We start from the raw sequence: 26,676 nt of genomic DNA on the forward strand, positions 1-26,676 counted from the left end.
TATCATTAGGTATACACCAATATGATTTGACTGATATGGATAATCCAAAATATTTTTGACCCGAACTGATTGATTTTTCAGCAATATTACATGAGCAAGAGAGCTGTTTTGCTGAATATAGCTGATATATTTCCTGTATACACCATCCTTTGAACAAGAACTTAATATTCTATATATATATATATATATATATATATAAATGTTGTACTGTAATGTTTGTGACACCAAATGCATTAATAACAAATTTAACATTATACAGAGTAGCCATTAAATTATCAATTAAAATTATATTTTATCACGGGCTTCCTTGCAACTTCAGCAGAATTTTCCAGGTGCTGATAATTAAAAAAAATATTATGCATAAGTAGTAATAGTTTCTTTAGTAACAATTTCTTTCATTAATTGTTGGATACTGCATTGACTGCATTAGTGCATTTTGATCTCTTGGCAACTAATTTTTGTTCATTTCAACAAGCTGTTCGAACCATGAGACCGTGAGAAGAACAGCGCAAAGCATTAGTGACGGATGTGTTCCTGGAAAGTTTAGCTGCAGGGGCTGTCGGAGATTACGCTACTGCTGCTTTGGACATAAGAGGGAGATCTTGTACTGAGGATGAAGGGACATACATCAGCTCCATAAGAGAGAGCCTGAGGTGTGTGTGTGTGTACTGCTTTGGTGATTTGCAGGTCAGTGTCAAACAGGTGGGAGGAAGAGAAGCCTTCGCCGTCTGCTGCTCTCAGACTGCTCACGGGCTCTGTTCTCATCTGCTGCGCGCTGCCTTCGGTGGCACTACACCCACGATGCACTTCTCCCAGTCTATAGCGCTAACAGGTGGAGGAGTGTGCGTGGGTGCATCAGGAAGCTAAGCGGAATGTATATGTACCTGAGGGGAAGCGTATTATGTCTCTAGCTGTTATCCCAGCGTGGGTTGAGGAGCAAGAAAATTTGTAGCTAGACATGATAAACATAAAATACCCATAAACTCACACATGTAGCCAGTCAGTGATGGATAATTCACAAAATCAGAAAAACACTCATTTGTCATTCCAAACCTGTATGACTTTCTTTTTTCTAGAACAAAAGGATGGTGTGAACACTGCTCTTTTCTATGCAAAAGGGAGTAAGGGAAAAAAAACACAATAAAACACTAGAATATTCCAGTTAGCTTGTGAGTTATTTATCCAAGTCTTCTGAAAGCACCCAATACATTTACGAGGAAAAGACTGTAATTTAAGTTGCTATTTACTGAAAATCTTTCTCTGGCTCAGCATAATTGAATCTGGAATGCTGTGAATCACTCACTGATCAGCTGATATTAGAGGTTAATGGTTGATATTAGATTTGTAATTGTTCATGCTCATTCCCTTATTTTTTCATTTATATTACCATTGCCATCATCTAACATTCACTAAAAATTTTATTCTTAAAAAAAAAAAAATACTTATCATGATATCCAGGTAAGCATAATTTAGAAGATCCAAAAAGCTCATAAAGGCGTCGTAAAACCAATAGATTAATATGGATTGCTTTATTCATACTGGTTTGGTTTTCGATCTTATAAGTTCTGGTTACATTTTAGTAGAGCGACAAAACCTCTCATCAAAAATATCTTAATTTGTGTTTTGAAGGTTAACCAAAGACATGAAGGTGAGTAAATGATGAATTTTCATTTTTTGGGTGCACAATCTCTTTAATAAGACTGTTAAATGTAGTCTTTAGCAAATCTCAAAATGAATATGTCTTTTTTAATACTCTACATTATAATATTGTGATGCCTAAATTCAATCATAACATTTTAAATGATTGTCTTTTATTAATTTTAATTCACTTATTTGATTAGAAAAAAACGTTTACCCCCGGTTTCACAGACAAGGCTTAAGCCTAGTCCTAGACTAAATTGCAAGTCTGAGTTGTTTCAAATGAAAGAAACTTGTACTGATTGATCTTAAAATATATCAGTGCCTTTGTTTGGTCTCAAGATGCACACCAGTAATGTTTTTTTCTAAGGCATGTTTATAAAAATTACTTAAATGTCCTAATTGAACTATGGCCTAATCCTGGTTTAGGCTAAGCCCTGTCTATGAAACCAGGCCATAGAGTTTTAATATCAAACATTTTTCTTAAATAATGGAAAATATTAGCCAGATATCATTATTGGTGCATCTCTAGTTTGTTCTTCACATAAAGCCTTCATAGGGCTTGGAATATAGTGCAGTTATATGGACTACTTTTATGGTGTTGCTTTTTTGTGTTCCTCATTGTCATGACATGATGAAAGAATTTTAATTTTTGGGTGAACTATCCCGTTAAGAAAATATTTTGGAGAATCTTGGTAACCAGTGTTGGGTCCCATCGACTTCCATAGTATGTCAATGGGACACTCAACTGTTTAGGTACCAACATTTTTCAATATATCTTCTTTTGTGTTCCATAGAAAAATTAAACTCAGATACAGATTTGGAATGATATTGGGGGAGTAAACTGTGAAAGAATGTTCATTTTTGGCTGAGCTATCTCTTTAACTTACTCTTTGAGGAATCCCAGATGTAGTTGTTCAGGATTTCTCCCAAGACGTAGTAGACACTGATCAGAGCCGTGAGGCAGATGAAGAAGAGAATTCTGGCCATGGGCCCAATGTGATCCAGCAACGGATAAACCCACACCCCTGTCATGCAGTGCACCCAGCACATCCTATAAGAGCGAGACAGAGAAAATCTGTTACCTTTGCACCCATGATCTGTCCTTGTGTCTGCTAAATCCAGCATTTGAAAGGCTGCAGAAGCAGTCACCGCACTGTAAATTTGTCTACCATTCGTGTCTGTGAATGCTAGACACTGCTCTTTTTGTTATGATTTTTGCTGGAGCAATTTTAATGCAGTCACATGGTTATAATCTACAGTCTGACAGTACGTTTATGTAATGGATTGTGCCTGTTTAATCTACTCCTGCACTCATAACCTTAGCTTTAATATTTGATGAATATTAAAGAAGGCCCATCTACCTACTTTTCAAATGGCTTGTTTTCTCAGCCTCGTGAGTGTCCTGTGAAATGGTGTGTATATAAAAGCTGTCACTGGAAGGTAATTCTCATGTAAAGCTGCCTATGGATTTAACAACTGTGGGCAAGTCTTATTCCCTGACTCAATAATATGCAGTGCCTAATCAGCTTAATTTAGGGAAGGGAAATAAGAAATAAGAGAGGTGTGTGCTGATAATCTTGTACTTAAGGTGATTTTGACAGAGGCCTCCTTCATGCTGTCAGGCCAGTTTAGGTTGGCTCCAAGGACTTTCTTCATGTTGCCAAGTAATCTTTTATATGCAAGACTAAATAAATCCTTGGCTGATTATTTTCCAATGGTTTCTGGGGCACTGAAACTGGGGTTGTATCTACAAAGGGCACTTGAATTTGGTACAAAACAGGGCTTGAAACTCTTAAAATACTTTTTTTTTCTCCAACAAATGCTGCTTGTCAACCTCAGGAGGTCAAACTAAATGTTATACGAGCTGTTTTATTTTCTATTTATTTTATATGAGGTTGGCAGTTTTCCAATGTTGTTGCCAATTTGAGACTAATTGGATCTAAATAAATAGTTTAAAACTCCTTATTTGTGTAAATATGTTGTTTTCTAAAAAGTTCTTATTAATAATTATTTTTATAAATATCAAATATATTTATTATTATTATTGTTGTTGTTTTTTAACAGAAGTTTAAAAACCCTAGACATGATGATGATTTTTTTATATTATTATAATTATGAGCATTCATATTAATATTAATTTATTCTTAGTTATTTATTAATTAATCTATTTATTATTGCATCACCATAATTACATTTATTATTAAATTAAATTAACCTAATGAAATAAATAAATGTGTTGTTGCTTTTAAAGTACACCAGAATGTGGTTTGTGTGATTTGTTTTAATTTTATTTTTATTTTTGTAAGCAAAAATGTTTATTATTATTTATTAATTATTATAACACCATATACTGTATTCAATGATAATTAAAATAATAATAATAATAGTCATTATTGTTCTTGTTGCTGCTGTTATTTTTAAACTGCACCAGAATATCTAACTGATATCTAACATTTAGCCTAAAGCTTTGTAGTTATTAATAAACTTATAGTCAAAGTCTCTGTTTAAATGGTGATTCAGTCATTTTGTATGTTTAAAACTAGGTTCATTTCATGTTAGGTGATTGTTTACACAGGATTTGTGCCTCTAATGTTTTTACAATGTAATGGGAGACCAAAGTTTACCCTGTTCGTGCAGGAAAGTGCCAGAATTTAAGCAAATTAATTACGGTTTAGAAAGACATAAGGGAACGATTCGGAGGTCAGGAAGTTCAGGTGGCCAGATGGAATCTTTCCTTTTGACTGACACTGTGCTAGAACAATGCAAAGCCAGTTTCCCCTGATCCTCATCATACCAATGAATGTGATGAAAAGAGACATTTACCATAAAACATATCCCAAGGCAAACATGCACACCACGAAGAGTCCACAGGTCCTGCTGGGATATCGATGGTATGTTGTTCTCATCTCAATTATGATGAAAGGAAGAACTGTTGTGTGCTGAAAAGGACAGAAATAGATCATGGTTAGCTTTACGAATGACTTTAAAGCATAAAAAGATTGACGCAGTGTCGCCAAATTTCAATTTGCGAAATGGAATTTTCCAGGAAGTGTTCCGTTTACTTTCTCAATGTGGTTTCCCTGTGGACTGATGGGTCATACATCTGATACATTCAATATCTGACTTACCTTATCACATTGGTTACTCTGATATACTATTGACAGATAATAAATATTACACTTTAAAGTATTACCACCTGCAACCAAAATGCAGCTCTATACAGAAAACAAAGGGTATTAAGATACTCCGTTAAGTATTTCTTTTAATAACTCATATAGATTATAAAATGGGTATTGTGAGTGGGCTAAGAATAATTATTACAAACCTGACTGAAACATTAACAAAATTTAATTTCCAAATAGAGTGGGATCAGATTTACATCCAAATGCTAATTAATCTGCACAGAACGGAACCCAAACCACAAAGTGTAGCTATAATCTGCTTAAATTATCCGGTTTTATTCAAAATGACTGAATCAAAAAGATGTTTGTCACTGAGTCTCTAGCTTGGATCAAAGCCAAAAGACGCCTTTTTCTAAACAATGGGTGAATAGTTGTCACTGTTCTTATTTTATGTTGCTTCACATCCATAAACGCTTGTTGCTTCAAGAGCCTATCATAAACGCTTGTTGATACACACTTTTATCTGTATTTGTTGCAGAATTAAGCTAGTGATGTGTGGCAAAAATACGCCATGAATTGTGTAATATATGCAAAACAGATGTCAAACAGCTATTTTTCAGCCATCTTGATTAACTCATCGTTACACTCTTCTGCATTAGGACTGTGAATAGAACGGTTACATAACTTCAAGCTAATTACTCAAACCAGAAATGCCAAGGAAGCTGGGTGTGAATTGAAGCCGAGTGTTTGACAAACAAGCTGACATGGTTTCATGCGCCTGAAAAGATGAAGGCATGCTAGACGAGCCGAGCCTGGGCGGGGGATTCTTCTGCCATGTGAGTGACGAGAATGGGTCAAATGTCATTTTTATAACCATTACTACCATTATGAAAGCCAATACAAACACATCAGGTCATGGGTTTTAACATAAAGTTAGCTTATTGGTTTTTTTTTTTATGTAGAGCTGAACATCTGTTTCATTTTTATGAGAGTGCTACCATGTGCATTGTGCATGAGAAAACATTTAGGCTGATGGTTTGTTAAAAGTTGCAATGGACAATGTCATAATGTACATTAGGTCAGTATTAAAAGCTAATCATTTTTAATTACTCGCCTTCATGTTGTTTCAAACCTATACTGTATGACTGTCTACTTCTGTAGAACTGGAAAGAAGATATTTTGAAGAATGTTGCTTCACATGGACTTCCATTCTTGACCACATAATGTGGAAAACTGTTTTCGCTTTGGAATAAAAAAAAAAGAAAAGAAAAAAGAAACATTAAGAAAAAAAGGGTATTTGCAACTTTAATCTCACATTTTTTCTTGGAATTCTGAGTTTATGTCTCATAATTCTGGAACAAACTCTCACTTTTTTCCCCTATTGAAAAAGTCAAAATTGTGAAATAAATTTGTTTTAAACTGAAGTGGTTTCGTATTTATGGACCATAAAATGAAAGTCAATGGAAACCAAAATTGTTTGGTTACCATCATTCTTCAAAATAGCTTCTTTTGTGTCCCACAGAAGAAACAAAGTCATGCAGGTTTAGAATGACATTAGGGTGAGTCATTTTTAATTTTTTTTACATTTTGGGTGGACAATCCCATGGGTCTCCTTTCATTGCATGTTCACTTCTTCTGTTAGTCACCAGATGGCACCCTTCTTACATAGAGACAGTCAAAACTCTCATCCCCCGAAGACCTTGCCTCATTTGACCCCACATCTGTGGCGAAAGCAGCATAAGGAAGACTTACAAGCCTTACTGAAATTACATGACATGTTGATATTCTGATATGCTTTTAACATGCCACCACAGCTCTTACAGAACCCCCTTTTGCAACACATAATCATATTGCCACACTAAATAAAAAACAGACCACATTTACTGGGCTTTCCCTAGATATGAGCGTGCCAGCCCGCTTAAAGCTCAGATGCTGGGTGTTTAAGTCCGTCTCATCAGATCGGCAGGTCTGGACTTGTCTTTGACAAGTGGGAGGAGTGAGATGTACAGTCAGTGAGAAAGCAGCTATTTGTGTATGTGTGTCACTCTTTGTCTGAACCCATGATGTGCTAGTTACCAGTTATGAATCACATTACTGCTAACCAAACAGATACTGTAATGTTCCAGAAAAGCTGCCAATGTCAATCAAAAGTCATATACAACCCGAATTCCGGAAAAGTTGGGACGTTTTTTAAATTTTAATAAAATGAAAGCTAAAAGACTTTCAAATCACATGAGCCAATATTTTATTCACAATAGAACATAGATAACATAGCAAATGTTTAAACTGAGAAAGTTTACAATTTTATGCACAAAATGAGCTCATTTCAATTTTGATTTCTGCTACAGGTCTCAAAATAGTTGGGACGGGGCATGTTTACCATGGTGTAGCATCTCCTTTTCTTTTCAAAACAGTTTGAAGACGTCTGGGCATTGAGGCTATGAGTTGCTGGAGTTTTGCTGTTGGAATTTGGTCCCATTCTTGCCTTATATAGATTTCCAGCTGCTGAAGAGTTCGTGGTCGTCTTTGACGTATTTTTCGTTTAATGATGCGCCAAATGTTCTCTATAGGTGAAAGATCTTGACTGCAGGCAGGCCAGGTTAGCACCCGGACTCTTCTACGACGAAGCCATGCTGTTGTTATAGCTGCAGTATGTGGTTTTGCATTGTCCTGCTGAAATAAACAAGGCCTTCCCTGAAATAGACGTTGTTTGGAGGGAAGCATATGTTGCTCTAAAACCTTTATATACCTTTCAGCATTCACAGAGCCTTCCAAAACATGCAAGCTGCCCATACCGTATGCACTTATGCACCCCCATACCATCAGAGATGCTGGCTTTTGAACTGAACGCTGATAACATGCTGGAAGGTCTCCCTCCTCTTTAGCCCGGAGGACACGGCGTCCGTGATTTCCAACAAGAATGTCAAATTTGGACTCGTCTGACCATAAAACACTATTCCACTTTGAAATAGTCCATTTTAAATGAGCCTTGGCCCACAGGACACGACGGCGCTTCTGGACCATGTTCACATATGGCTTCCTTTTTGCATGATAGAGCTTTAGTTGGCATCTGCTGATGGCACGGCGGATTGTGTTTACCGACAGTGGTTTCTGAAAGTATTCCTGGGCCCATTTAGTAATGTCATTGACACAATCATGCCGATGAGTGATGCAGTGTCGTCTGAGAGCCCGAAGACCACGGGCATCCAATAAAGGTCTCCGGCCTTGTCCCTTACGCACAGAGATTTCTCCAGTTTCTCTGAATCTTTTGATGATGTTATGCACTGTAGATGATGAGATTTGCAAAGCCTTTGCAATTTGACGTTGAGGAACATTGTTTTTAAAGTTTTCCACAATTTTTTACGCAGTCTTTCACAGATTGGAGAGCCTCTGCCCATCTTTACTTCTGAGAGACTCTGCTTCTCTAAGACAAAGCTTTTATAGCTAATCATGTTACAGACCTGATATCAATTAACTTAATTAATCACTAGATGTTCTCCCAGCTGAATCTTTTCAAAACTGCTTGCTTTTTTAGCCATTTGTTGCCCCCATGCCAACTTTTTTGAGACCTGTAGCAGGCATTACATTTTAAATGAGCTAATTAAGTGGATAAAAGTGTAAAATTTCTCAGTTTAAACATTTGCTACGTTATCTATGTTCTATTGTGAATAAAATATTGGCTCATGTGATTTGAAATTCCTTTAGTTTTCATTTTATTAAAATTTAAAAAACGTCCCAACTTTTCCGGAATTCGGGTTGTAGTAAGGTTCAAGTTTTCAGCATATACAGTAGTTGTTGTTTTCACCATTGTTGTTAAGGTACAGAGTGTCATAAGCACCTCGCTGTAAAAATCAAGGCGGTGTAATGCATTGAGATGTCTTAATAATTGTTCTCAGTAACACTACTTAGATTATCCAAGTCAGATTTGCTTGTTTACTAAATGGAAAATTGTATTCTTCTATCACTTCCTCCTTGTAAAGCTAAGAATTGTTTGATGCCTGTCACCATCTCTGAGGTTTGTGTGTAAAGCATTGCGTGCTATGTGCATTCAACTGAAACTTTTGCACCTCATGCCTGTGCTTTGCAATATGACTGCAGAGCTGAAGTCATTTGTAATTTGTGTCATATGAAGTCATTTGTGAGATTAAAATGGAAACAAGTTTTACATACTGATAATTTGTGTATATATAATACACACACACACACACACACACACACACACACACATATATATATATATAATTAATACTTTATTTAATACAGCAAGGTTTTATTACATTATTAAATTTACCCATACATTTTTACAAAACATCTGTATTTAAAATAAATGTTGCTTTTCTAATCATCAAAGGATCCTAAAGAAAATGTATAATGGTTTCTTCTAAATAAATAAAAAGCTTATTTAATAAAATCATTAATTAAGCAACCCTTTCCAACATTTATAATAATAACAAGAAATGTTATTGAGCAGCAAATCAGCACATTATATTATCAGCATATGATTTCTGAAAGATCATGAAGACTGTACTAATGGCTGCCGAAAAATACAGCGTTGCCATCACAGAAGTAAAATATACAACAGTTCTGAATAATTGGAGCTCTGGCTTTTTTACTTTGAACACACACATACACACACACACACACACACACACACACACACACACACACACACACACACACACACACACACACACACACACACACACACACACACACACACACACAGAGATATATATGTGTCTGTGTATGCAAAGATGTATATGCACATTTCTATACTAGATGGATTTCTAGTTTCTATATTTCTATATGGATTTCTATGTCTCTGTATATGTATCTATGCATGTGTGTGTGTGTGTGTGTGCGTTGTATGCAGACACAAACACATAAATACAATCATATATACATATATAGAGACAGAGAAATCCATCTAGCAGAAATGTGCATATGTACACATCCATCTTTACCTGTTTTCTCAGCACCACGAGTGAAGGGCTTTTTAAAGATTTGTTAAAAATATCAAGATAAAAATGGTTTTAAAAAATGTGTTGTGAGCAGCCTGCATTCTGTTCCCCATCTAGCTATTTCTGATCACAAGAACACGTCCTGTGTGAATGAGTCCATGCTCCTGACTCATTCTGTGCTGTCTGCTCTCAGTAAGTGTGGTTTGGCACACTGCATTTAGTAGCTGCTAGTCTATGCTGACTGCAGGCTGCAAAAACACTAGGGCGTTAATTGTACTTTCTAATTTGTGCTTTTGTTTCTTATTAATATGAATTTATTTTTAAGATTACTTCATGAGGATTAATCACCTAAATTAATTTAAATTTAGTGTAATATTCAAAGTCAAATGATGCAGTATAAAATGCAATGATTTTATATATATATATATATATATATATATATATATATATATATATATATATATATATATATATGTGTGTGTGTGTGTGTGTGTGTGTGTGTGTGTGTGTATTGACAGTGATGTTGGGAACTCCCTCTAATTCTTTGTGGGTTCTCTGTTCTTCTTATGTGTCCATATGAACGTCTTTCATCACCATAATGATTTTCCCATTCAATGCCCTCAAATATTTACAAAACATGTTTGCGACAAGTTTGAGAGATTCAGAAACCTTTTCATCTCTTCCCAGAAGCAAGTCAGGGAGTCGAAGTTGGCACTTGGATAATAGACGGTTATTCTGTTCATTACGGTGATTACTGTCTAATTGCTATAATGCCAAACCTCTGCAGAAAAAACTAAGAACGTATGCTTCTAGAGGTGTGGAGATGTGTCTCAGCATGCATGTAACACTGAAGTATTCTCGAAGGAGCTCGCTCACCCACACACATTCCATCTATCAAATCACAATGAGGGGTAATCTTTAATGCCCCACCATCGAAACCCCTCATGATCTACTGAAACGACTCTCAACCTCTCCAGACTGCTCCTGAGAGACTTGTGGCTGTACTTGAGCACTTATGCAGGGACCGGCGTGGGTTTTGAATCTGCACACCAATAAGACAATTGTAAAAAACATTTACATTAGCAAAGAAGGCCTAAAATATGAAATAGGACACAATTTGTGGCCTAATTTGGCAATGATTTGACCTTGCTTTGTGAAGTTCTTTTTAAAATTCACCCTAGTGGCTGATGCTTTTCAAAATATTTTCACCATCTCACGATATAGTAAAAACAGCAATATTTAGATTTTTTTATATAAACTAACTGTTTATATAGATGTTATATATAAACTTTCAGCAGTCATTCCTCCAGTCTATCAGAAATCATTTGAATATGCTGATTTGGTGAAACATTTATTATTATTATCAGTGTTGAAAACAGTTTTGCTGCCTAATAACAGTGACACATTTTTTTTTTTCCCTTGAGGAACAGAAAGCTTAGAAGAACAGCGTTTATTTGAAATAAAAATCTTTTGTCTTTTGTAATATTATAAATGTCTTTTAACTATCACTTTTGATCAATTTAATGTTTGCTTGCTGAATAACAGTGTTAAACACCTTAACTATAATTTTTGCATTCTTGCTGATTAAAGTTATGAATGTAAAAAAAAACAAAAAACATTTCCAACGGCATTTAATGTTTTGCCACCTGAAATAGTAAAAGGACAGATTTTTAAGTACATCATTTTTTTTTTAAATATTACAAATCTATTATTACTAATTAAAATTATTTGTATAGGTATTAGTTATTTAACTATTAAATATCTGTTGTTAAAAACATCTAAATAATATTGTAAAAGTACAATTTGGTGCTTCTGTTATTGATTAGTGGTCTTTTTGAAAGCTTGTAGGAGCATCACAGTACTCACAAAAATATTCTATAAATACTTTTACATTAAATAAAATGTATTAAAATGTGTAAAATGCATATTAAAATGTAAATGTCATTGACATGACCTCTGACACAAACCACACGACTATTGCTGTACTTTATTAGTTTCTTTCTGTTTGACTGTCTCCATCCTAAATGATCTCTCACACTCTCCTTCACAGACCGAGCACAGGCTTGCATGTGGGAATAGTGTTGGGTTTGACCCCAGGACCGTCTCTTCACATACATAGTGTCTGTTTCATTGGTAATGAATGATAATAATCATAACCTCACATGCAATTATGAGTTGTGGTTATTGAAGCACAACTGCCAGATCTCAGAAGAAACTGAATTTGAGAAAAGCGAGACTAGAAATTCTATCCGTGGGTGCAAAATCCAAAGCTCCAAGAACAGCCCTTTGCCTGGTGATCACACTTAATCAGTTATGATCAGTGATAAACTATGCTTTAATGCTCACTGACACAGATAGTTATTTCATGATATGGAGAGCTCTAGAGGAATAGGCACATTGGCAGAACCTTTGCCCGAACCTTCCAGCTCCTGGAGTCTGTTAAGCAGCAGTGTTTCTTGTTTTTGTCTTCTGACAGTGGTGAGACAGCGTATGTTAGGATTTCACAGCTGCGTCCCGGTTGGGATTCAACCCAAACCTCTGTGGTCAAAGTGTCAAGGCTTCAGCTACTGCCACATTAGCGTTTGGCTGCAGTCTGTCACTCTATACTTGAACCAAGGACATAGTTTGTCATTAGCGGAATAAAAATATATCATAGTGCAGCGATCTGATAATAAATATCAATGCATCCATTACGGAATTTAATAATCAATTATAATGACTATAATAATTCTCCATGTGTTATAGATGCCATCTCAGATGACTTATTTCCTGAGTTTGGATTTCTGCATCATTCATAGTTGACCGACTCTATTGTTGAAGCTTTATTTCCCATTTGTGATTTATTTAATTATTTTTAAATGTGTATTCTAGAATATTTGGACAATATACTTTACTTTAAAGTGCCATTAATGTATAGTTGTTAATTCTTTGGCATTGCTTGATTAAGCAACTCGTCATTATCCTTTATTTTTATTGAATCAACATACATTTGTTATGTAAAATTGCAATCAAAAGTCAAAAAGATTGACAAGTTTGTAATGTTTTTGAAAGAACTCACCAAGGCTGAATTTATTTGATCATAGAAAAAAACATTTATATTGTAAAAAAAAATATTACTGCTGGGCAACGATTAATCGCATCCAAAATATACGTTTTTGTTAACATAATATATGTGTGTGTACTGTGTATATATTTTATGTATATATAAATGCACATAATACAGAGTATAATTTGAAAATATTTACATTTATATATTTATATTCATAAAATGTATTTAATATATAAACATAATATATTTTTCATAAATATATAAATGCATATGTGTGCATTTATATAGGCCTATACATAATAAATATACACAGTACACACAGTTATATTATGTAAAAAACAACTTTTATTCTGGATGCGATTAATTGCAATTAATCGTTGCCCAGCAGCATTAAAAATATTGTTATATATGATTAATTATTGTCATTAAAATATTGTTATATATTATTAACAATTAAAATATTGTTATTGTAAAAGGTGACAATTTTCGGTTGTTTTCTATTTAAATATATTTTAAAATGTAATCTATGGATTTCCAGCAATAAATACTCAAGTCTTCGGTGTCACATGATCCTCCAGAAATCAAAATCAGAAATCAAATCATTTTTATATTCTGATTGGGTGCTTAAGAAACGTTTCTAAGAGTGCTAGTCATTGCAGTGGTCAGTGCTGACAAAGCATACAGAATATAAAAATATATGCCACAACAAAAAGGCCAACAAAAGTGCTCTTCTTGGAAATCGATAGAGATTATTTATCTGTGCAAAGAGAGCATAGTTGTTCTTTTCGAAAACGCAAGACAACTATGATTAATGGGATGTCATATAAATACACCTACTACAGTTTGTTTGGTACTGTGGATAGAGTTACTTGTGATGGATGAGCCAGTTGGTTAAAGGGCCATGATTCAGTTTGCACTGCCATCTTATCACAGTCCAGCTTGCCCCAACCTGTCAAAGCGGCAGAACCCTGTGGAATCCGAACAGGAGATATGTGTGCTAACCATGCAGCTGGCTGCCTGATAGAAGACTCACAGAGGCTATAGGGTGACGGATAGAGTGCTCCCAAGGACGGGTGTTGGGTTTCCATTGTGGCATACTCCCCACGGCTTACAGTCGACCGGGGCTTACTTGACCTCTTAGCCCTTTTCCCCTTGGCAGCCGTGAATCCCCACTAAATATCACCCTGTGCTGCACCGCAAACAGCCGCCACCACATGGAGAGCCTGTTTAGGTCCCCGCTCAGCTGGATGGGTATCAGTAGATTTGGCCTGACGGTGCATTTTTCGCCACTGAGGCGAGCTTGAATGTGACCCAGACTTGTTTTATTTTAGACTGTGTTTGTAGGCCCTTGTCTTAATTTAACATGGCAGTTCTCTTTCTCTGACCACCATGCTGAGACGCTCTTGGAGTCTTGTGGTTTTGGCCAGCATGCCTGGGCTGTATGCAGAAAATCCCCTCCAACAAAACAGCACAACTCACTCCGAGGACCCTGAACTATAAACAGGTCAGACCTTGTCAAACACTCCCAGGACTGACTCTGTATCCTCCTGTTTCAGTAAAAGTATTGCATGCACTTCACATTGATGTCAAACACTCACTCTGTGTGAACAGAATGAATGGTGAGATAGAATTACTCAAGTACAGAGCGACAGATGTAGCCTTTTTTGACCGATACACAGAAACTATTTGTAAATATCTGTATTATGAATGTATTAAAAGAAATCATCTTAGTGTTGTTATTTATTCAGTGTCTTAATAAAATGAATGATAATCATTAATATCCAGAAACTATTTCTAAATGTTGTTTTAAAGAATTAGAGTGCAAAAATTGTGAGTTTATTATTATCAGAAGTTATCAACATAATCTGAGTGTTATTATTATTTATTTAGTGTCATGAATAATTGAAAATCAATATGCAGAAATAATGTATATTTGTTTATCATTATATTAATATATATTTGTTTATTGTTATTATTGATCAACAACTCAGTGTTTTTTATAACAAAATAAATAATAATAATCATTATCAATACTGATCATCAATATGAAGAAATGGTTTGTATTAGTTTTGTAAATAAATCATCATTAGACTTCAAAAATGTTGTATTGTGTATTACATTATGTATTTTGAGTTTTTTATATATATTAATAATCTCAGTGTTTTTTATTGATTTATTCAGTGTCTTAAAATTATTATTAATAATAATGAAAATATTATTAATAATAATAATAATGAAAATATTATTATTAATAATAATGAAAATATTATTATTATTAATAATAAAAATAATAATGATTATTTATTCATAATGAATTATGTAACTAATCATTTAATTAAAACAGTTATATATTTTTTTCAAATGAATAGGCAATGGAGGTTTTCAATTATGTTTTAAATTCTAAGCTACATTTCTCACTTAAAAATGAAGGCCTTATTTTATTTTTATTTTTTTGTATTTATCCGAAAATAAGCGGATAAATTGCGGATATTGAAATAGAATTAATGGCCAGAAACTTGTGAGCCCTAAAGTTGTGTGCAAGACCAAGTACAAAAGACTCCAGTGTAATGCATGAGACCTTCTATGTGAAGCACATGACGAGATTTCACAAGCTCATTATGCACTGCTGATCGCACTTCACTGGCAGCCTAAGATAGCAAAACTGGTGTGAACACAGATGTTTCTATGTGCAAATTAAAAGCAGGGCTTACTGCTTACTCTACTGTCAAGTACACTCCAAGAATTCTGAGCAAGAGTGGTTTCCAGCCTCTCCGATGTGAAAACTTCTTGGCCAACCTTGTCAACAATGGTCAAGAATGCAAACTACAAAACGGACATCTTTCACTGGGTTGAGATGGGTAAATATTTTCCCAGTTGTTAAGGATGAGCTAGCCAGCCAGCTATGCGCTTATTTTAATGATGGGATTGGATAGAGGAACTTTACCTAGTACCTTTTCCAGGCTCAACATGGCAACTCAATCATGAGCGCGAGTGTGACATCGTACACCGCTGTACCGCTGGACCTGCAATTATTGATCTTTATAAAGCAATCCCCCAGCACTTAAGAAAACCAAAGGAAATAGCAGAACAGAAAGCACTTCAAAAGATTATTTCCCCGTTCAATATCATTGAACATATCGTTTTTTGCCTCTTTGCACCAGTTGTTTTAAGATTTTGGGTTTGTTCTGTGAAAAACCAATCTGTCTCTTGATCTTTGCGGAATAGCACATCTGTTTCCTTTGCTCCGTGCAGAAAAAGTTTAGACCACGTAGAGTCACAACAACTGTCAGCTGAAACCTCCCAGTTCACCCTGATGATACGCACATGCACTGCTGAATATTTGAAACAATTGACTGCTGACCGAAGTGTCTGTTTTTACTCAGAAAGGTCAATGCGAGGCCTCCATTGCTGATTTTACAGAGACTTTCATCTCAAGCCAAAAAAAAGTCAAATGTAAGTGCATGATAATTTTAGTTTTATGCTTAAAACAAAGGAATCACCCTTGCTAAAGTTAGCTCAGTTTCTGACAATCTCAAACTATCTTTTATTTATTTATTTTAAGATTTTTGATTCTCATTTAATGTTTGTTAGTGCTATTTAGTGTCATCATAAATGTATTTATTTATTTATTTAGTGCCTCAATGCAACAAAAGATTACATTCTGAAAATAATATTGTATCATTTTAAATTTTTATATCATTTTATATTATTATAATTTATTATATTTGCAAGGCTTGGCACATTGTTGGATATTCATCTCTGACTATTTTCCTCTAATTATTGTTTTCTCCTAACAAAGGTGGCTTTTTTTGGCTTCTTGAGATTATGACCATTTGGCGTATTAATTAGAGTATTGCACATCCATTGTTATTGAGATACTATTACAGTTTTTATTAACATTTTAAATTATATTTATATTTTCCATTTAAATTTAAATTTCAGTTAAAGTTTTGGTCATTTTGTTTTGTCATATTTATTTATCTAATCTATATAATAATATCATTCTTATGGTTTTAGTTGTAGCTAACTATAATAACCTTATATATCCAGCTTTTTGTTTCCTTGTTAAAAATATGCAGTAGCATAAAAAATGTAAATCAATCTGTCATTATTCATTCAAAATCTTGAGATATATGGCAGGTAGAACAATTTGTAAAAATAATATTAATATGTTGTCCTCCTGCCTGCTTGATAAGAGGCAGTTGTTTTCGCGCTTGAACACAAAAGCTGAATTCTCCTGGAAGTCTCTAGGGGAGATGATCTCTTGTTATGACAGGCTATTTTGGCGCAGAACGGCTGGCACAGTAGCAGGGATGCTCTCTGGCAAGTGTGGATACAGTGCTAGCATGATGAGGCTTTTTAGTTCCCTGTGCCAAGAAGTGTGTTGGTTTGGTAGCTGCTCTTTGTCCCATCACATGATAGGATAATGATATAGGCTTAATTTGTCCCTCAACGCACTAATGCAGAGTACTGATCCCGGTTTAATTTGCTCTCCGTCATGGCTCACCTTAATTTAATCCATACTGCATTAGAACCTGACCATTGTAATCAGATATAATCAAATGGCATTTGTGAAAATCCAGCTAAAGATCTCAAAGCCTTTAGATGTGGTGTGTCTTTTTGGTTTTCAAACAAAGCAGAACAGGTCTTTGATCAAACATCAGGATATTATAGTTTGTTTGACTTCACTATGCTGGGTTATTTGCAACGAACCCTGATTGCATAAGACCATAGCACATTATGTCCTCTGTAAGTGGCTGGAGCCTTGCCAGAAAAAACAGGCAGATCCCTCCTGTCAATCTGGAGCTTTAGAGAGTGAAGTGGTTGCCAAGCAAAAAGATAATGCTAACACCACAGAACAACGACAGAGAAAACAAGAGCAGCCGCTCCGTAATCCAGCATGGCACATGGTCAAATCACAAACGAAGGGAATTTACAGAGAAGCCGTCATGATAATAGAATGCTTCTTTGTGTTCTAGCATGCACTCTTGAGTAATAGAGCTTTTTGTGTACAAAGTCTATTAATATTGGTACAGTATCGTATGGAAGCTTGTTTTCACCATGGAATCAAAAATTAAAAAGAGAAGTGACTGTGACTTTATATCTCTTTTTTCCTCACAGTTTTGAGTTTATAACTATTCTTGCAATTTTGAGGGGGAAAAGGATTAGACATAACAGCCACAAGTTCAGATATCTGATCAGGTGAATGTGTATTATGGCACATTTAATTTGTATTATAATGTATTATAAAAATGGGCTTCACAGAAAGTGATACCATTTTTGTTTGATTTATTTTTTGTTAATGTTAATAACACCGACCTCTCCCTTATGTTCACCAGTGCAGCTGCTGATTGTTCTATGCTTTCTGCAACAATACTGAGCCACTTTGTGTTTCTAAGCCAGGCTGATATAAGATCACAGCACACATCCTCCGGCGATGCATGAAAGAATCCACGGGTAAACGTTCTATGGAAGATGACAGTGGCACTCCACTGTGGAAAATACCACAAAAATGCTGATTTATTTTGCTTCACTTTACTTCACTGTATACAGGGAATGGCAAGCCATGGGACAAAAGATTTAGCAGGGAAACCTCAATGGCCATAATGAAGAGGAGCCTTGTTTTAACATCTCATTAAAATGATTCTGCATTTAGCAGCAATCTGAGGAATTACAGTCTGAGCTTGTATGAGACCAGTACCAGTAAGTTGGCAACAACCACCAGATGGCAATGTGTCAACAGCCTGATGTATTTTTTTACTTATGGAGACTAATACTAATATTTCAATTATACGCATATGAATCAGGGTCTGGGCACTGCAGGTGGTTACTAGCCTGTTTAAATTGTTATTTCTAGTTGTCAGATATACCTTTTGGTTTATATACTTGGGCAGTATAATAATTGATGGGTAGTTTGCATCCAGTTTATGGGTGCTGAGCCACAATTATTTTGAATTTATGTGTATTTTATCATCATTCACTATATTGGTTTGGACAAAAACGATCTAACAGTTTCCTGTTAAAACGAAAGTCATAGAGGTTTAGAATGACTTGAGGGTGAATAAATGATGACAGAAATGTTATTTTTGGGGAAACTTTCCCTTTAAGGTACCAATATGCATAATTTACATTTAGATAAGGCATGAAGTGTGTGTGTGTGTGTATTTGTTAGTTATTTTACTATATATTTGTTCCTATCGAAGTAATGAAAATGCTTCTAGCTTCGTATTCAGTTGTTAATATGCAATTTTCTTAATATAAAATCTTAATATTTGAACACTATACTATTAACTAGGGAGCCAGCTAGTGCATTAACTTTGGCAGCCTTACAATAAAAATAAAATAATAATAATAATAATGACAGAATAAAACTAGATTTTAAAGAAATATAAATGTAAAAAAAAAAGCAAAACAATTAATTAATTACTTTTTCCCTGGGACAGTTTGTCAACCTTATCTAACTAAAAGATGCATGTATTGTATTGGTACATTGGTACAAAAAGGTTTTTTGCACTTTTTAAATGAAAGTGTAAAGTGTAGCAAAGTCTGATATACTCTAACATCTGGTGCTTATCCTCGCGGTATCCTGAAGGCGGTCTGGGTAACACCGTTGGTTAAGCAGAAACTAGTCTGTCTGAGGTTCCTCTGACAGTGGCAAACCAAACATGTTATTAGATGCAGAGAAAACACCAGTGGAGTGCATCAGGAGCCCAGATCAGTTTAGCACAGCCATGGATGGTGACATTGATCGATCTCAGTCTTCTGGATGTATTTCTCCTCTTGCTCAGAGGATGGATTCTTGTTACTGTAAATGGTGAAACACTTATCCCCACAGTCTGAACGTACTGGTAGTTGCAGCAGGAACGTACAGTTAGAGACAATTTTGAGAGGAAGGCACTCTTCAAATTGGCCTGTGGGCACAGCTATTTTCTACTCCAAACAACATCCCACAAATCCAGCAGAAGGAATTGTAGAGAAATTCCACAGACAGGCTGAAAGATAATTTTAAAAAGCAAAGTCGGCTTCCTCTCAGTGTGAGTTTTTCTTTACAGGCCAAAAGAAGCTCGAATTGCAACAGGAATTCATTACTGAACTATAGGGTTAAATGGGATACTTGTGTAAAAATCATTCTCTGTTGCAGCAACAGATGTTTTTGAAGGTTTTGAAACTGTAAGACTGTCATAAAAATTGATCGTCTTTGAACGTATTGCATGGTTATTTAGCCGAACCAAGGGCATTCAAGGTCATGCTTTGGAAAACGAATTGCCGTGTATCGAGTTTGTTTCTCCTGAACAATTAGCAGTGTGAAAAAAGGAGTGACTGAGAACTTGAGATTGTTTACCACAGGTAATCAGTTATCATTTAAAAGCTACCATGAACCTACCTGCTGAATTATATATGAGGAAAGTAAGAACTCAGACTGGGCATTCTAGCAATATGTCGGCTACTCCAGAAAATACCTTTACATGGGAAGTCAGCCTCCCTGGGTCTTTTATACTTTTATTTTGAGATGTGTAGCAGTGGTGTCTGGTGTCAGATGTTTATTTGTGGTATACGATTGGAATGAGGTGCTTTGAACATGGGGGCTTCTCAGCGGGAGGCCACTGGAATTAACATTAGAGCAGTGCAACGCTCTTCTGACAGGCTTCTCTCTGCAGTGGAGTAATTACAAAGCGGAGATGGGATTATTGTCACATATACTTTGACGCAGGTAAACCGCCTCCCGATGATGCCATGAAACTTTAGTATTAGCCTCTTTAAGTCCCACTGAAGTGGCTTTGATTGTTTCCGCCACATTATGAGTTCTGACAGGCTTGCCAAATATACAGCAATGGCACTGACAGCTTCAAAACAGGGAAAATGTCCTTTCCCTTGTCACTTGGGGAATTTTTTTTGTCTTATTTCTGTTTTTTTTTCATGTCACTTCCTGTCTGTACTTACAAAGACAAAGTTTTCAAATTCTAGTGATGTGATTATTATTTGCAAATATCTGCATTTGTCTACATATATCTAGAGAGTCCCTGAAAGTTCCAAAGGACTTTTGTAGCCATGAGCTGCACGCACCAGCAGAACTATAAATATGTCTAGCGTATTCAGAAAAAAAGACTTAAAAGGCGCAGTTGTCAAGTGCTGTTATATTTTGTTGTGGCCTATTTTCTAGGGAAGCTGTGAAAAGTCGCCTCTCTCTCTCTCTCTTTCGGTGAATCAAGGTATAAAGGTTTCATAAATGTCCTGCTGTGGGTGATATCACTGACAGGAACATGGTATAAAATAGAGATTTGACACTAATAAGCAGAACTGATTTGTTTTATTTCTGTTTTTTTTTTTGACAATAACTAAAACCTTTGACTACAGCAATAATAATAATAATAATAATAATAATAATAATAATAATAAATAGTCTGTTTAGTTAATATTATTATTTTAAATATATTTTATTATAATGTTATTTATTATTTTTATTATTATTATTCCGATGTTTTTTTTTGCAGTCTAAATAGCGTTTATTTCTTAAATATATTTTTTCATTTTTTTATATTATAGTGTTATTGTTAACATTTATGTTAGTTTATAAATTATTTTTATAGTTATATAATTGCAAAGTAGATTATTATTTTTATTTATGGGTGTTCTAAATAGTCTTCATTTTAAATATATTTTTCATAATTATTTTAAATATATCATCTTTATTGTTATAATTTAAGTTATTACATTAATTTTATAGTTTAAAAAAGTTTTTATTGTTATTATTTATGTTTATACTAAGTTACTTTGCAGTCTAAATAGTTTTCATTTAAAAAATATTTGTCATAAGACTGTAATTGTATTGTTATAATTTATTTTAATAAATAAATTAATTGCATAATTGTAAAGAAAAGTATTATTATTATTATTATTATTATTATTATCATCATCTCTGGTATAAATGCTCAAAACATAGCTCAGACTCAACTTTGATTGTTCCTATACACAAATCCGCCGTGCACACTATCGGCGCTGCCATCTTGCCTGCCGCCATTACTGCGTGCCTGCGAAGTGTGACGGTGTGATGGTGTGAGTCTTGTCTGGTGAAAGGGAACATTGGGTAGATGATGTCAGGCAGTGGCCAAAACTTACTGATAAAGGTAATTTATTGACAACATAATGTAATAATGTAAAAATATGTAATGTATTGAGGAAGTGTATTAATTTATGACAACAATAAAACCAAACGCTGTCATTACAAGCTGTGTTGCTAATATGTTCACAAGCTTCACAAGTTTCAAATAACTATAAGGCCATCCTTAAAAAATATTCTTGTTTGCCAATAACCCGACCGACCCAATTAATAATTTTTTCCCCTTTAGTCCAACCGACTTGCCGACTGTAATTGCGTTACGAACACAGTCTATGGTTAAGACCCATGGATTTTTTTTACTCTTCAAACAACTAAACAACTAACAAATGCAATAAACGCTTTTGTCAAGCTCTCATACCACACATCCATTTTCTCACGCACATAAAAATCGCGAAGCAAAGAGGACACGGAGACCGACAGACCAGACAGAGCAGGTTACTTATGATAGGAAAAAAAACTCAGCTCTCATATTCTGTCAATTTTATTACGAAATTCAAACAATAAATACTCCTCCGCTCGACCAGGAACTCTGTGTAATCCGTGTGGCCGTAAACATGGGCAGTAAATGTGCAACAAAGGCTCGTGAATTTCACAAACGGTTTTATTCCAGGCCTGTAGTTATGTGCTGTTGTTAAAACAGCCAACCACACAACACGCTCTTCCCGGCATCACTGGACAGTATACGTACTTAAAAATAAAAATAAAAATAACTTTTCGTACAGCTTGAGCTAACATCTGCTACAGCTGCCTACGGGACCAACAAGCTACTTCTGCTACTTCCTTAGCAGCAAAGGCACGCAGTAATGGCGGCGCTGCTTTACTTCCGTGTTTCGCCAGATTTGTCTATAACAGCAACAAGGCTTAGTCACTGTTTCTTTGTCAGAGTAGCCAGTGAACAGAAGACAGTTGCCGTAGCAGCATGTGTAAACAAACAAATGTGGTTCCATGGAATGCTTCAAAATATTTACAATGGAGTAACCCCTTTCAGTCACAGGCGGATAATCTGGAACTTTCTGCATAGCACAAATTGTTCTCAGCTGGAAGGTAGTTCTCTCCCGTGGGTCAGTCCTCAGCAGCACAACTGTATTTAGATCATAAGACCTCTGCTCCTTCGCTGGCTAGAGAAAACCATTGTCTAAAGCAGAAAAGAGCATTCTCTTCATTGAAAACCCTAAATTATGGATTTTGAGCAGCCTATAGTGCGAATTTGGGGTTGAACATTTTATTGATCTTGCCATCCTTACAATGCACAATCATACTCTTTATTATTTGCATGTTTTTTTCCCCTGCTGTCTGTAACAGACTCTCTACTCATTTTTGGGTCACCGTCCACCAAAATCATTAGGGAAATATGAAGAAATTAAATATAATTTTTTTAGCATATACCTGAAAACCAAACCTAAAAAAATCATGTACAGTCTAATGTGTATGAATGACAAAAGTTTAAAGGTTTAAAAACCCTGCGGAAAATCCAATTGCATGTGATAATGCCACTGCACATTAAAGATAGAGACAATTTCTGATTAGGCTCAAAGGTTACATTCATGTTGATTAATAACTGAGACATGTTTCCCTAGCAACTGCTACGTGTGTTGTCATTGGCCCTGGGATATACCCAAGTCAACCGAATACATCCTGTTATTAGCGACGACTGAGACATCCAACCACATTTCCAGTAATAGCCTCATTCTGAGTTGTATTTCCTATCAATCTATCAGAAGCCTCTAGGTCCCAGAACCTCTTTCGTCGAGGCCACTTCAGCAGATTAAAGAAGGATTCAAAAAAGAAGCAATTAGGTTATTAAATATCTTTTGTAGAGACTCTTCTAGACTAATTGCAGCAAAGTCATTTCAGTTTTGCAAATACTTTTAGACTGCATTCATGACAATATACAGTATCGACATAAACATTCTTTGTCACTGATGCCAGCAGAGTCACTTTTGTGTTTTGATTCTGGAATTACACACCAGCTAAAAATGTTGCCACACTTAACATTACAAATGTCACTTGTCATAAAAACAAGAACTGCCACTCAGACCCCACCTTGGAACTTTTGTTCCACCTGATTGAAATGAAAGTTTGCACAACGACTAGCATTTCACATTGGACGTCAATGTGGCCCAAGAGATTGAAATAAACAAAATGTGCTTTTCTTTTGTTCCTGCTTGAGAGTGAAGTATCTGTTTGTCTGTCTGTCTGTCTTTCTGTCTGTCTGTCTGTGTCAGGATTGCATTTTCCAAAAGCATCGTTGGCTAACTATGGTCGGTAGTTCCATTGAACTCCATTGGTTACAACGGAACTTAGTCATAGATCATAGTTGCTTTTCGGAAACGCACCCCTTTCTTTCTTTCTGTCTATCTATCTACAGTATCTATCTTATAATATCATTGTTCATTTAGAAAGACATTTTTATTGTCAGTGATTTCAAATAAGCTAATATATTTTACAGTCTTGTAGTTTCTAAAAACAAAAGAAAGCAGTTTCCCACTCACCATGCCATGGTTTAGCCACTGAGGTATGAAGCTGTCCAGGAGTCTTGGATATACCAAATCTCTGTCATACACGTAAAGGGTCCAGAACATAGTCACTACAAACTGCAAACCAAAAACAAAGAAGAAACTGATAATGAATCATCCGATCACAAAAATCTGCATTTTGCATATTGTAAAATATGTCTTAAAATTTTTATAGTAACTTTTAAAATTAATTCCTTAATATTAAGTAGGTGTGTAGAATATGTGATATGTGTTATGTGATATGATTTAATTTTGAAAAGTTTTCAGCTTTCAATGTTGTTGTTTTTTATAATGCTGCTGTCACGACTATACTACTGTGAGGAACGAGGAGATGCGGGAGAATTCATTGTAAACAGTCTTTATTCCTTCCAACACGGGGTACACAGGGGAGACAGGAAAACACATAGCACAAGACATTCACATTCAATACCAGACAAACACAGATTGCACAGACTGGAATTTAAATGCCAGGGGTGAAATTTACAAGACACACCTCGGAGCAATGAACAAGCAAACACACAGGAAAACTAGGTCGCAAGGAGCCGAAGGGATAAAGGAGCCTGATGGAGCCAGAGGGATGAAGGGACGAGGTGCAGTCAGAGGAGTGTAGACCTTGACTGACGACACATAAAGCTCCAGCTCCTTGGCGATTCGTTAGTCTGTCCCGCCATGCGGCAACGGCTTGTCAACCGCGGCGAGCTTGGGCTCTCCTAGAATGGTGGGCTCGGGCTGATGCTCCATTCAGCAGGGAGATGGTGGGCTGGGCTCTTGTTTTTAGAGTGGAACTGGCGAGATCCTCCTTAGAACAGACGGTCAACGGGGAACCATTTCTCGCCATTATCCACTCTATAAAAAAGGTGGCGAAATCCACTCAAGGACCATCTTCGGATGGGCGGGGGCCAGAACAGTCCGGTAAGTTCCTCGAGCGATCCTTCCACCTGCTCCAGCAGGAGGAGGAGGTATTCCGGACTGGCAAGGGCATCCATAGAGAAACAACGGGAGAAAAAAAAACACTAAACAAACTCAGAAACAAAAACATAGGGGAGACATGCAGTTACATGTTTGTAGGTCCGGCATTCTGTCATGACTACGCTACTGTGAGGAATGAGGAGATGCAGGAGAATTCACAGTAAACAACTTTTTTTTAATATACATTTTAGCAATTAATTTACACAACAATGGCATTTTTGACTTTTGAAAACGTTCCTGAAAACGTTTCCAGAACATACTTAAAGGACATGCTTGTGCTTATTCCTCAGCTTTATGGCTGCAAACCAACAATTCTAAAGCTCTTTCCTAAGACTAATATTGTATGTATTCAGTACAGTGCCAGGTGTCAGTATCAAGTGCCAGCCATTTCAATTATGGACTTTCCTGAAATTAGCTATAATGAGAAAACTTACATTTTATATTCAGAGAACTTCATAACTTTTTAAGACCTCTCACTCACCACAATGTCTTTAAATTAATCCCATTCCTCACCCCCAGATTTCCAGCAGGTCTTCTGGCAGACTGCCTAACTCTTGCTTCACACCGGCACATCTCGTTATGCCAAAAAGACTTTTAAAAAACTTTTTAAATATCCTCTTTCCCTGATCTACAGGACAAAATCTCTGCACAAAACCATCACAAGCACTAAAACCAGCCATGAGCACAGACAACCAACACACAGAGCTCATATTTTCATATCAGCATTACATAATTAATCCCTAGGAGCTGACTTCTTTTCTTTTTTTTTTGCTTTTATCCAACACTCACTCAAAGATACATTTGCATCTGTGAAAAGGACAGTGTTAAGATGATGAGGACATCACATACGCTGTCAAAAAACAGGCAGGTTGGTGTGGGGCATACAGGCCTTGTGAAAAAGTCCCAGGCTCTCCGAGGAGGAGTTTCACCTTCCTTTGCTGTAATCCTGAATTGCTCAAACGTATTTGCATTAATGGGCCTCATTTATTGGTGTGAAAGATTTCTGTTTGGTTTGGGTGTCTCTGATTATTGTGCAGGATTCTTGTTTCCAGTAAGAGCTTGGATAATCATTGCTGTACCCAAATAAATGGGTGGGACTATGAGGATAGCCCTTGTGAAAGGGAACTGTTGTACTTTTAAAGCATATTTCAAGTAACCGCTGGGCTTCTTGAAAGCACAAGTTAAATAAGTTCACTGCCGGACAGGTGGTTTATTTGGATTTGCCTGTTCCACACACTCTCATTGGGCACTGTGGATAAACCTTTTAACAAACTTCATCAAATTATCAAATTTTTACAAA

The 26,676-nt window shown here is 35.8% G+C and overlaps 1 pseudogene; it reads right to left on the reverse strand.

The window, feature by feature from the left end:
• Positions 1 to 26,676, reverse strand: part of LOC132092252 (androgen-induced gene 1 protein-like) — a 36,344-nt pseudogene that overhangs the window by 997 nt on the left and 8,671 nt on the right.

This window comes from Carassius carassius, chromosome 18 (assembly GCF_963082965.1).
Source record: "Carassius carassius chromosome 18, fCarCar2.1, whole genome shotgun sequence".
NCBI classification, from domain to species: domain Eukaryota; kingdom Metazoa; phylum Chordata; class Actinopteri; order Cypriniformes; family Cyprinidae; genus Carassius; species Carassius carassius.